Here is a 12,157-nt window from a genome sequence, read left to right on the forward strand (position 1 = left end):
GATCCGCCGAAATCCAATTTGGTATAAGGGGAAGTAGGCGGTTTGCCATAACTTTGGCAAATAATTTAATGTCAACGTTTATTAACGATATAGGTCTAAAACTATTACAGAGTGTAGGGTCCTTGTCTGGTTTAGGGATGACTGTGATATGGGTCAAAAGTGATTCTGGGCGTAAGCCTGAAGAGTGGGAGATTGAGTTTGCATATTCAGAAAGTCGAGGGAGCAGGATGTCACTAAATGTTTTATAGTATAAAATCGTGAAACCGTCAGGTCCAGGGGCTTTACCAGAGGGGGAGGACTTCAATGCTGTCTGGAATTCCTCGACCGAAAAGTCTTCTTCTAATTCTTTTAGAACAGATATGGGTAATTTGGGAAGATTTGCCTCTCTCAAGTAGGATAGCATACGGTTTCGTCTCTCCTCACAGGGGAGAGATGATAAGTCATTTTTAACATTATATAGGTCCGCGTAGTAGTCTCTAAATGCTTTAGCAATATCTGGGGTTGCATGGGCCAATGTACCTGACGGAAGCTTAATCTTGGGGATGAATGATTGCGACTGTTTAGTCTTTAGTGATCTAGCTAGCAATCTACTTGGTTTGTTCCCCCATTCGTAAAATTTTTGCGACAGACGCTGGAATCTTCTCTTGGTGTCTAGATTAAGGAGGGACTTCAATTCCTCACGTTTAAGTGTGAGGGATTTAAGGTGTTCATTATGTAAAGAAAGTTTATGTTGCTTATCTAGAGCCTCTATCTGTTGTAGAACCTGGTTAATTTGTTGACCATGCTCTCTTTTTATCCGTGCACCAAGCTCAATGAGCCGACCTCTAATGGTAGCCTTATGAGCTTCCCAAACGACCGAGGGGGAGGTATCAGAGGATTTGTTGTCTCTAAAATATTGCGATAAGTGGGAGGCTAGCATAGAGACCTCTGCTTCATTAGTGAGAAGGGAATCGTTAAGCCTCCAGTTGGTGGTGCGTCGGGGTAGGGAGGGCATGGTCAGTGTCATCGACACAGGTGCATGATCTGAAATTGATGTGAGACCAATGTGGGCAGAGTGTAAAAAGGGGAGATGGAAATGGTCTAAGAATATATTATCTATTCTAGAGTATGATTGGTGTGTTGAGGAGTAGTGTGAGAAATCCTTCTCCTTAGGATGAAGAAGGCGCCAAACATCCATTAATTGATGATCAAGAAGCCGTTTTTTCACAAATTTCAGTTTTTTGAAAGAGATATTAGAACGGCTTTGTGATGTATCAATAGTGGGGTCTAACGGCATGTTTAAGTCCCCCGCTAGAATAGTGAGTCCTGTGGCAAAGTGTGACAACTTAGTCAGTATTTGGGAAAGGAAGGTAGGTTGGTCATGGTTCGGGCAATAGATATTTGCAAGCGTGCATTGGACATTTCCAATGAATCCCTTAAGAAAAAGGAAGCGACCATAATCATCCGCAAGCATGTCAGAAAGTCTGAAAGACAAACCTTTGCAGAAACCAATAGCTACACCTTTGGACTTATTGGTGTCTGACAGACTATAGTACCACTGCGGAAAGTTAGGTGAGGTAAGTTTAACAGGTGTTGTGTGGGTTAAGTGCGTTTCTTGGAGAAATGCAATGGAACATGTAGCATGTTTAAGTTCACGATATAATTGATGTCGTTTAGCAGCAACATTAAGACCCCTAACATTGTAGGATACAATCTTTACCTTAGCCATTTAAAAAGAGCATGGATATTTTCAGTTTGTCTTGCCAAGCATACCAGCAGAGAGGGGGAAGAGGGGGGGGGGGGGGGAGAGAGAGGAATAGTAGGAAAGAAGGAGAAGAGAAGAAGAAGAAGACAAACATATACAATAATTATACATGTAGGTCAGAGAACTAGTGGGAAATGAAAAAATATCACGCAGAAAACTGCAGTGGTCCCATTGGGGAGAGAGAGAGCGAAAGGCCATCCCAATCCTTAAACAAGGATTAAATAGGATATCTTCGGGGCCATTCACGCTCGCCATCCCCAGGAGGAGGTGGGGGGGTGGTGTTACGCTATGGGGGGGAGGTGGCGAGGGGAGTGTGTCCCGACAGCACACGGCCTGTAGAAGAAAAACATGTTAACAACCCGTCATTAACAGGAGAGCAATGAATTCCATTCGGAAATAAGAAAACCCATGTAAATGGAACCAGAATCAATAAAAACAATAAGCAACCTGCAAGAAATCGCAAATGTAGACCAATTGGAAACATGCAACAATCAACATAATAATAAAGGAAAACAAATATTGGTCATTTTACCGATGAGTCCACCCCGGCTTCGCAAGCACGAGTACAGAAAAGAGTAAAGAAAAATTCTATATGCACACGCAAACACAGAGACCGGGTCCGGACTCAGCCAATAGGGCCTTTTTGTAAAAAAAGAAAAAATGATTTATATTATTATCAATAATATGGGTGAAAAAATAAATGTTTTAGCCTTGTGTTTGTGCAGAGCCTGGGAGAGAAGCGCGACTCCTCTTTGAGGGGGTCTTTTTCCAGACAGAGTCCATGGGACATGAGAATTTTGGAATCGAATCCTGCCAGCCTGGAAGTTCCATGGGTGAGAGATGTAGGTCCTGCATAAAAGTTGGAAGTTCCTCAGGAAATCTTAATGTATGGGAGCGACCATTTTTTGTAGCAATCAGGCAGGCAGGAAAACCCCATCTGTATGTAATCCCGTCAGATCGTAAGTTATCCAGTAGCGGTTTTAATGCTCTGCGGCGGTCCAGAGTATCTTTAGAAAGATCTGGATAGATACTAATGGTGGCACCGTCAAAGTCAATGTTAGGTATGCCTCGCATCTTTATCATGATGGCATTTTTGTCTTCAAAATAATGTAGGCGGCAGATGACATCTCTGGGCTGGTCCGAGTTAGCGTTACGGGGTCGTAAAGCCCGATGCACACGATCAAAACGTAGTGGTGCGGCGACAGGGTTACCCAGGATGGTATTAAAAATGCCTCTTATAGAAGGTTCAAGATCAGTATCCCTAGTGGCTTCCGGCAACCCTCTAACTCGGATATTGTTTCTGCGGTTACGGTTTTCGAGGTCTTCGAGCTTATATAAGGATGTACGGTGAGCAAAAGCCAGCTGGGTAACGGTGTCTTGCAGTTCTTTAATGGCTAGTGCCTGCGTGTCCTGTCTCTGCTCCGTTTCCTCCACCCTGACCAGGAGATGTGACATATCAGATCGAACAGCAGTTATTTCTTTTTTGATGGATTTCTCCAAACTGTGAAACATACCTGCAAGTTCTTTTTTGAGGCCGCTCATAAGTGCTGACATTTCAGAGCCTACGGGGGATCCGGGATCGTCCATAAGATCCGAGCAGCAGGAAGAAGCTGGAGAGCTCTCCCTCACAGAAGCAGCGCGGGATGATGGAGAGGCGCTTACTCTCGAGGCCCTGTCTTGGTCACCGCGTGCGTTGGCTAGGTATTGCTGAATAGAACCTGTGGAGACTGGATTAGAGAGTGATCTCTTGCTTGAACGTTTAACAGAAGCAGAGCGGAGCTTAGGTGTTTTGGCGGGCATAATTGGAGCTATATGGCCGATAGCTGCAAGGGACACCCCCCCTCACATTTGAGCAAAGTTACATATTCATCAGAATGTTGTCAGCACCTGGAGGGGTTCCCCTTTAAGTGGAGCACAGATAACAAAAAGTGTACTCTAGTGACAGTGGAAGAGCAAGTAAAATTATTAAAATTATTGTAATTAAGCAAAAATAGAGGCTGTAAAGGTAATGCGTCAGATAAGAGAGATACTTGCTGAAAAATGAGTGCTGTAGACAAGTTTCAATAAGAAAGGTAGTGGAGAAAGATGGTTGTGGGAGTACTTGGAGCACCAAGATGGCCGCCGACCTCCAGGGATAGGCCGGAGCCGCGGACTTTCCTAGTGATTGTGTCCGGTCGGGCGAGTGCCTTTTTCAGTGTGAAATGTAGGTTCAGAGCGGATCTTTGGGGAGGGGGAGCTGTTACTCACTTTGTCCCAGGGGTCAGGCAGGGCAGATCTATCCCAGGCCGGTGTCCAGCTCCCCAGATGGTGTAGGTTAGAGGCTCCAGATATGTAACAGGCCGCGGGGCAGCGCCAGGCCGTAGCGCAGCGGAGCGGAGGGATCGGGCCTCCAGGCAGATCTCGGGTGTCCCCCCTCGCCGCTCCCCCGACCGGTTGGCAGCCACTCGCCGAGGATGAGTGTCCGCTCGGCACCCGGCTCACTGGGGCGGCAGGCTAAAGGCTCCGATCGGGCCGTAGGCCCCAAGATGGCGGCGGGAGTCTCTGCCAGGAGCAATCCACAGGCCCGGGGCACCGAAAACTGCAGGAGTCCGTAAAAATAGCACTCCGGGCGCCAAGCAGGACGGCCCCAGGGGCTGGTAGAGTGTAAAGCCGGCTCTCAGGGGATAGTTAGAGCCCAGATGGCTGCGGATTTTCTGTGGCTTGGAGGAGCTCAGCCAGAACACGTCCTCCACCTTGCTCATCCAGACACGCCCCCCAAGTAGAGGCCTTCTTCTCACTAAACAGGCAGGATCAGGCGAAGGGATTGGATGCATTAGCGCATCCGTGGAACTTCCAGTTGTGCTACGCCTTTCCCCCCTTTCAGATGATTCCCTTGGTCTTAAAAAAGCTACAGAAAGAGACCACGAGTATGATTCTAGTGGCCCCTTTTTGGCCCAAACGGGCTTGGTTCGCAACAATACAGAGGATGGCGGTGGAACCTTATTGGGCGCTTCCACTGCGGAAGGATCTCCTAACGCAGGGCCCCCTTCATCATCCAAATACCCAGCATCTCAGGTTGACAGGGTGGTTACTGAGGGGCAGATGTTAAAAAATAAGGGCCTTTCAGATAAGCTGGTCTCTACCCTGCTGAATAGTCGTAAGGAGGTTACCAGGGCCATCTATTTCAATACGTGGAAGCGATTTAATAGCTGATGTACGGCTAGGATGCTTTCGCCACAAGAAATTGTTCCAGTATTAGAATTTCTCCATGAGGGAATGGAGATGGGGTTGGCAGCTAGCACCCTAAAGGTGCAGGTAGCTGCATTATCGGTTTTCCTTGAGAGACAATTATCTAGGGAGCCGCTCATTATTAGATTTTTCAGGGCACTGGCCAGAGCTAGGCCAATACCTTTTGTTTTTTCCTAGATGGGACCTGTCTGTGGTTCTGCGGGGTCTAATCAAGGGGCCTTTTGAACCTCCAGAGGAAGCATCAATCAGGCTATGGTCGTTAAAAATAGTCCTGTTAGTAGCAGTAACTTCGGCTAGGAGAGTAAGCGAGTTACAAGCTCTTTCCATAAGAGAATCCTTTTGTTATATTTTTCCAGACCGGGTAGTGCTAAAAACTGACCCGGGTTTTCTGCCAAAGGTGTCATCAGCATTTCATAGGGCACAAGAGATAATTCTCCCTACTTTTTGTCCTAACCCGTCCAGTGCTAAGGAGAGGTCTTTCCATTCCCTGGACGTGAGAAGGTGTTTATTACACTATATAGAGATAACAAAAAATTTTAGAAGATCAGATTCTCTCTTTGTTCTCTTCTCTGGTCCACGTAGGGGGTATAGAGCATCCAAAAGCACCATAGGTAGATGGCTAAGAATGGCCATCAGTGAAGCTTATAGAGCTTCAGGGGCAAAGCCCCCTAAGGGGGTAGTGGCCCATTCAACAAGGGCAGTAGCAACGTCCTGGGCAGAGAGGGCAGGGGCTTCCCCGGGTCGGATCTGTAAAGCAGCCACGTGGACAAGTTTCTCCACCTTCACCCGCCACTACAGGTTGGACTTGCTATCAGCAGCGGAACAATCGTTCGGCAGGAAGGTCCTGCAGGCGGTGGTCCCACCCTAGAGTAAGTACTCTTTTATCATCTCCAGGTGCTGTCCTGAAAGACGAAGGGAGAAAACCCTAGTTAGACTTACCGGTAACGGTATTTCTACGAGTCTTTCAGGACAGCGCCGATGACCCGCCCTAAATTTTAAGGTTATAAGATGTGTTATTGCTATGTTCTGCTTATCTAATTTCAGCATGGCTGGAGGTACTCTATGAACAACTGAGGCCATGGTGGAAGTGTCCGGCCTTTAAAGAAACTGACTGCAGTGTTTCCTGGGAAAGTGGGTGGAGCTGCGCTCTCTCTCTAGGTGCTGTCCTGAAAGACTCGTAGAAATACCGTTACCGGTAAGTCTAACTAGGGTTTTTTTTTTTTTTTTTTTGGTGCAATTCCAGAATGATTCTGACCCCATAGAATATGCAAACCACATTCAAGTTGCATCATGTAAAATGTCGGATCAAAATCTGATCGCAGCAGTGTGAACCTGGCCTTACGTATTATTTGCAACAGTTAGGCTATGTAGATGTAATTGGCACTTCTGCAGTTTAAAATGATCAGTATTACACAGTGTTTTTCCAGAATGCTGAAAAATCTCTTTGCAAAAACATTGTGTTCCCTAATTGAATACAGAAATAAAGCGTTACTAGATCTACTGATTACCAACAATACAGACCTGGTCACAGATGTGGAAATACCGGGCAATTTAGGAAACAGCGATCACAGGTTAATTGGCTTCAGTATAAATCACACAAATAGGAAACTTAAGGAGAATACAAAGACATTAAATTTCAAAAGAGCCAACTTCCCTAAACTACGAACCTTGCTAGAAGGCATAAATTGGGATAAAATCATAGGTACAAAGAACACGGAGGAGAGACGGGTTCGCTTTAAGAGCATATTAAATAAAGGCATTAGCCAGTGCATCCCATTGGGTAAAAAAATGTAAGAGCGAACAAAAGACCTGGGTGGCTTAACTCCAATGTAAAAATGCATTTAAAAGCAAAGGAGAAGGCCTTCAAAAAGTACTAGGTTGAGGGATCATCATCTGCATTCAGACTTTAGAAAGAATGCAATAAAAAATGTAAGGGTGCAATTAGGGCGGCTAAGATAGAACATGAAAGACACATAGCGGAGGAGAGCAAAAAAAATCCCAAGAAATTCTTTAAGTATATAAACAGTAAAAAAAGAAGGACAGACCATATTGGCCCCATAAAGAATGAGGAAGGACATCTGGTTACAAAGGATGGGTAGATGGCGAAGGTATTGAATTTATTCTTCTCCTCGGTCTTCACGAGGGAATCAAGGGGCTTTAGTAAATAAAACTGCAATGTTTATCCTCATGACACATTACAGGAAGCACCCTCATGGCTAACAGTGGACAGAATTAGAAACTTAACATTAATAAATCACCAGGACCGGATGGCTTGCACCCGAGAGTACTTGGGGAACTCGGTCAAGTAATTGCCAGACCATTGTTACTAATTTATACTGACAGTCTACTGACTGGAATGGTACCAGCGGATTGGAGAAAAGCCAATGTAGCACAAATATTTAAAAAGGGCCCAAAATACATCTCTGGGAATTACAGACCAGTTAGCCTAACATCAATAGTATGCAAGCTCTTGGAGGGGATGCTAAGGGACTATATACAAGATTTTAGTAATGACAACGGTATCATTAGCAATAATCAGCATGGATTCATGAAGAATCATTCTTGCCAAACCAATCTATTAACCTTCTATGAAGAGATGAGTTGCCATCCAGATAAAGGAAGCCCCGTAGATGTGATGTATCTGGATTTTGCAAAAGCATTTGACACAGTTCCCCATAAACGTTTACTGTACAAAATAAGGCCCGTTGGTATGGACCATAGGGTTATTAGTACATGGATTGAAACCGGCTACAAGGGCGAGTTCAGAGGGTGGTGATAAATGGGGAATACTCGGAATGGTGAGGGGTGGGTGGTGGGGTCCCACAGGGTTCTGTGCTGGGACCAATCCTATTTAATTTGTTCGTAAACGACCTGGAGGATGGGGTAAACCGTTCAATCTCTGTATTTGCCGATGATACTAAGCTAAGCAGGGCAAAAACTTCTCCCCAGGATGTGGAAACCTTGCAAGAAGATGTGAACAAATTAATGAAGTGGGCAACTACATGGCAAATGAGGTTTAATATAGAAAAATGTAAAATAATGCGTTTGGGTGGCAAAAATATAAAGGCAATCTATACACTAGGGCACACTGATGGCGAACCTTGGCACCCCAGATGTTTTGGAACTACATTTCCCATGATGCTCATGCACTCTGCAGTGTTATTTAAGCATCATGGGAAATGTAGTTCCAAAACGTCAGGAGTGCCAAGGTTCGCCATCACTGCACTAGGGGAGAACCTCTGGGGGAATCTAGGATGAAAAAGGACCTGGGGGTCCTAGTAGATGATAGGCTCAGGAATGCCAAGCTACTGCTAACAAAGCAAACAGAATATTGGCATGCATTAAAAAAGGAATTAACTCCAGGGATAGTTCTCCCACTCTACAAGACTCTGGTCTGGCCACACCTAGAATAAGCTGTCCAGTTCTGGGCACCAGTCCTCAGGAAGGATGTACTGGAAATGGAGTGAGTACAAAGAAGGGCAACAAAGAGGATATTAGTTATGGAGAAAGGTTGCAAGCACTAATGTCTGGAAAAGAGACTCTTGAGAGGGGATATGGTTTCAATTTAAAAATACCGTACTGGTGACCCCACAATAGGGATAAAACTCTTTTGCAGAAGGGAGTTTTACAAGACACGTGGCCACTCATTAAAATTAGAAGAAAAGAGGTTTAACCTAAACTATGTAGAGTATTCTTTACTGTAAGAGCGGCAATGGTGTGGAATTCTCTTCCACAGGAGGTGGTCTCAGCGGGGGGGGGGCATCGATAGTTTCAAAAAACTATTATATAAGCAACTGAACGACCACAGCATACAGGGATATACAAGGTAATACTGACACATAATCACACACATAGTTTGGACTTGTGTCCTTTTTTTTAACCTCACCTACTATGTAACTATGTAATGGTCAGGGGTCGATTAAACCAGGCGGTTGAGCCTTTCATACATGCAACCTCAAAGAAAGTAAAGTGTTCACAGGGAGGTAGTGTAACCTGACTGATGTATTTCATCAGATGTCTTTATTTTATGTTGGCTCTCTTTAAATATTCATTTTTTTTTACAAATTTCTTTTTATTAGTTTTTGCATAGTACAAAAAGAGAAATAAAATATAAACGCACCTCACCACGCAGGGTGGGAATTATAACATTAACATCCCCCCCCCCCAATCCAGATTCACCACCCTGTGGGCAAACCCAAATCCACCTCCTGGATTCAAGGACCCCAGAACAATAGGGGTACACATAGCAACATCATATTAAAGACATTAATATAGCAACTGTACAGTGCTCATAGAGTCCAGCAATCATCTCTTCATACAGCCATTATAACTGCAGCCAGTCCCCGAATAATCCCTGTGGGAATGCAAGTACAACAGAGCCCTATAATCCAATATCCAGGCCCAAGCAGACCTCCCCTTCCAGCTCAGTGAAGACTATATAGTCATTAGGCTACCGAAAGATCACTGTCCAACCAAATCTTCCAAGCTTTGTCAAATTTCTTTGGACATCCTCTTCTTATGTATGTTGCTCTATAGAATGGAATCACTCTGTTTACAAGCCCTTTCCAGTATGACAGTGAGGGCATCACAGGTTTTTTCCAATAAAGCATCAGTGCCTTAGGCGCATAAAAATGTAGCCAATATAACAAAACAAAACAAAAACTCTTGCGCATAAATGTATAAGCCCGACAGTTCAAAGTTCTCGATGGATGGTAGCTTTCAGCCTTGCTGCCCTCAAGGATAGGGAAATCCTAACATACAGACAAAAAACAGAAAAGAGAGGGCGCACCGGCCTAGTACATTAACTTTAAAAAGGTTTATTAAAACAGAAAACGTAAAAGTACTACTCACAAGGGTAGATAAAAATCACGCATAATAGTCAAATGATGGTAGCAGTCTCCAGACCTATGGACTTGTCCATAAGTGAGTGAATGGAACGCTCCACATATCGTCCCATTCTTCTCCACCCAAATCCGGGACCTCTTCCACTCACTGCTCCCTACATTTGATCACTAAAGGAGGCGAGACAGGAAACAGCTCATTTTTATAATTTAGCTAATGTTTTGAAAGTCTAATATCCAGCTTGGCAGAGCCAAACTAGGACACAAAAGCGTGACATAGCTAGTGAAAGAAATAAGGATTTGGGAGCTCAAACTTCTGTTTGAAGATCTGAGAACTTTAAGAGCTCTCCCCCTCTGGTGATGTCACCCAAAGTTTTTATCCCTCGGGACACCCATAGTATTTGATCCGGTATAGTGAGCAGATAGGGAAAATGGGGGTTCCCCCACAAAGACGAGGCCGGTGATATGGCGGTAGAAGTAGACGTCATCAACCTCCTGAACACAATCCCAAGCCTTAAAAGTGGCTCGCATTGTGTCAGTCAGAGGAAACTGGGCCCCAGGCCCCCTAAAACCAAGAAGACGCAGGCTCTGATATGATCTCTCATATCTCTAAGATCGTGGCAGAATCCCCATCATCCCCAAGAAGCCATCTCCGGGCAAAAACTCCCTTGTCACTGTCCCCAGGGCTCCTGTAATGCCACAAGGCCTACTCTGGGAGGGGAGTTCCCCCATATGAAAGAACCAAAGATGCCATGGACTTGACGAAAAAAGGAGTGTGGGATCCAAACAGGCGAGTTTTGTAAAAAATATAGAAAACCGGAAGTATCTTAATTTTTAGGTTTATTCACCCCATCACAGAAAGGGGAAGATTCTTCCATATCTCAATTTTCCTCTTCAAAAGATCTAACAAGGGCTGCAGGTTCAGACTAAAATAGTCCGCAACCCTAGCAGATATGTGAACCCCCAGATATGTAAACTTATTAACCCACTGTAATTGCGACCCAGGATCCGCTGCAGCCCTGGTATCATCTAATGGAAGAATATTGGATTTTTCCCGAGTAACTTTGAGACCGGAAAAAAATCGCAAAATTATCCAAAATGCCAGACCTACCCAGATCTTTTAAGAACAGCATGTCATCTGCATGCAGCGCCAGACATTCTTTAATGTTCCCAATTTCTAAGGCCCCGACTGCAGGAGAGGAATGCAGCGCCACTGCCTATGGTTCAATCATTAGGGAGAACAGGAAGTGGGATAGAGAGCAACCTTGCCTGGTTCCCCTAACCACATCAAAAAAGGGAGAGATGGGAGATCTAATCTTTAATGCCATTCTAGGTGTACTGTATAACAAGGATACCCATTTACAATACTTTGGCCCAAATCCCATACGCTCCAACACCATGGCCATATAACCCCAATCAACGGAGTCGAAGGCCTTGGCCATATCTAATGAAACCACAGCGCTAGTCCCAGTGGTATTGTGAGAGATATGCAAATGGGGAAAAAAGGCGACATAAATTGGTGTTCGTGGACTTCCCTGGCATAAAGCCAGTTTGAACCACATCAGCCAGGGATGGAAGCACTATAGATAATCTAGTGGCCAGAACCTTTGTGAGAACTTTAAGATCAGCATTAAGAGTGATATTGGTCTATATGAGGAACAACATGTTGGATCCTTACCCGGCTTAGGTATGAGCACCACATAAGCATCCAGCATAGAGGAAGTCAGAGCCCTATTTTCAAAACAGGATAAGTACAAAGTTCTCAATCGTGCACCCAGTGTGTCTGAATATTGCCTGTACCGCTCAACCGGAAAACCATCCAGGCTTGGAGATGTATTTGAAGGAAATTACAGAATGGCCTTTTCCATTTCTTTAAGAGGAATATCCTGGTCCAACCATGCTTTATCATTGTCCTCCAAACTTGGGAGAGGAAGGCTGGACAAAAGATCTATTAATTCTCCCCTATCATAAGACGGTCTTTTTTAGATCTTATTTGGTTGCTGCCGCTGCTTGCAAATTCTCCTGTCCTAGGGGCAAAGTGTGACCAGTCTCGTATCCCAACCTCTGCAGTTATACACAGCAATGGCGTCATTATGTCAGTGCTGTGTGCAGGCCTGCGGTCTCCACCTACCATTGGTCATTCTCTGCCAATACATGGTTCCATATGTGACTGACAGCATAACTTAGCTGTGTATCGCTACTCCTTTCAAAAAGTGTTATATTGTCTTTGAGGTGCAGAAAACAGAAATTATGTTTCCAAAAAAAAAATTGGCATTTTTTTCAGGCAAAGGGGTTGTAAAACATTTATTTTTACCCAAGCTCCCCTGAAAAAAGCCAATGATAT

The 12,157-nt window shown here is 44.6% G+C and overlaps 1 protein-coding gene across 5 annotated transcripts in view; it reads left to right on the top strand.

The window, feature by feature from the left end:
- MPHOSPH9 (M-phase phosphoprotein 9) overlaps positions 1-12,157 on the top strand; it is a 154,207-nt gene that overhangs the window by 61,448 nt on the left and 80,602 nt on the right. The gene's annotated exons all lie outside the window — the stretch shown is intronic.

Source organism: Aquarana catesbeiana, linkage group LG01 (genome assembly GCF_042186555.1).
Source record: "Aquarana catesbeiana isolate 2022-GZ linkage group LG01, ASM4218655v1, whole genome shotgun sequence".
NCBI classification, from domain to species: Eukaryota; Metazoa; Chordata; class Amphibia; order Anura; family Ranidae; genus Aquarana; species Aquarana catesbeiana.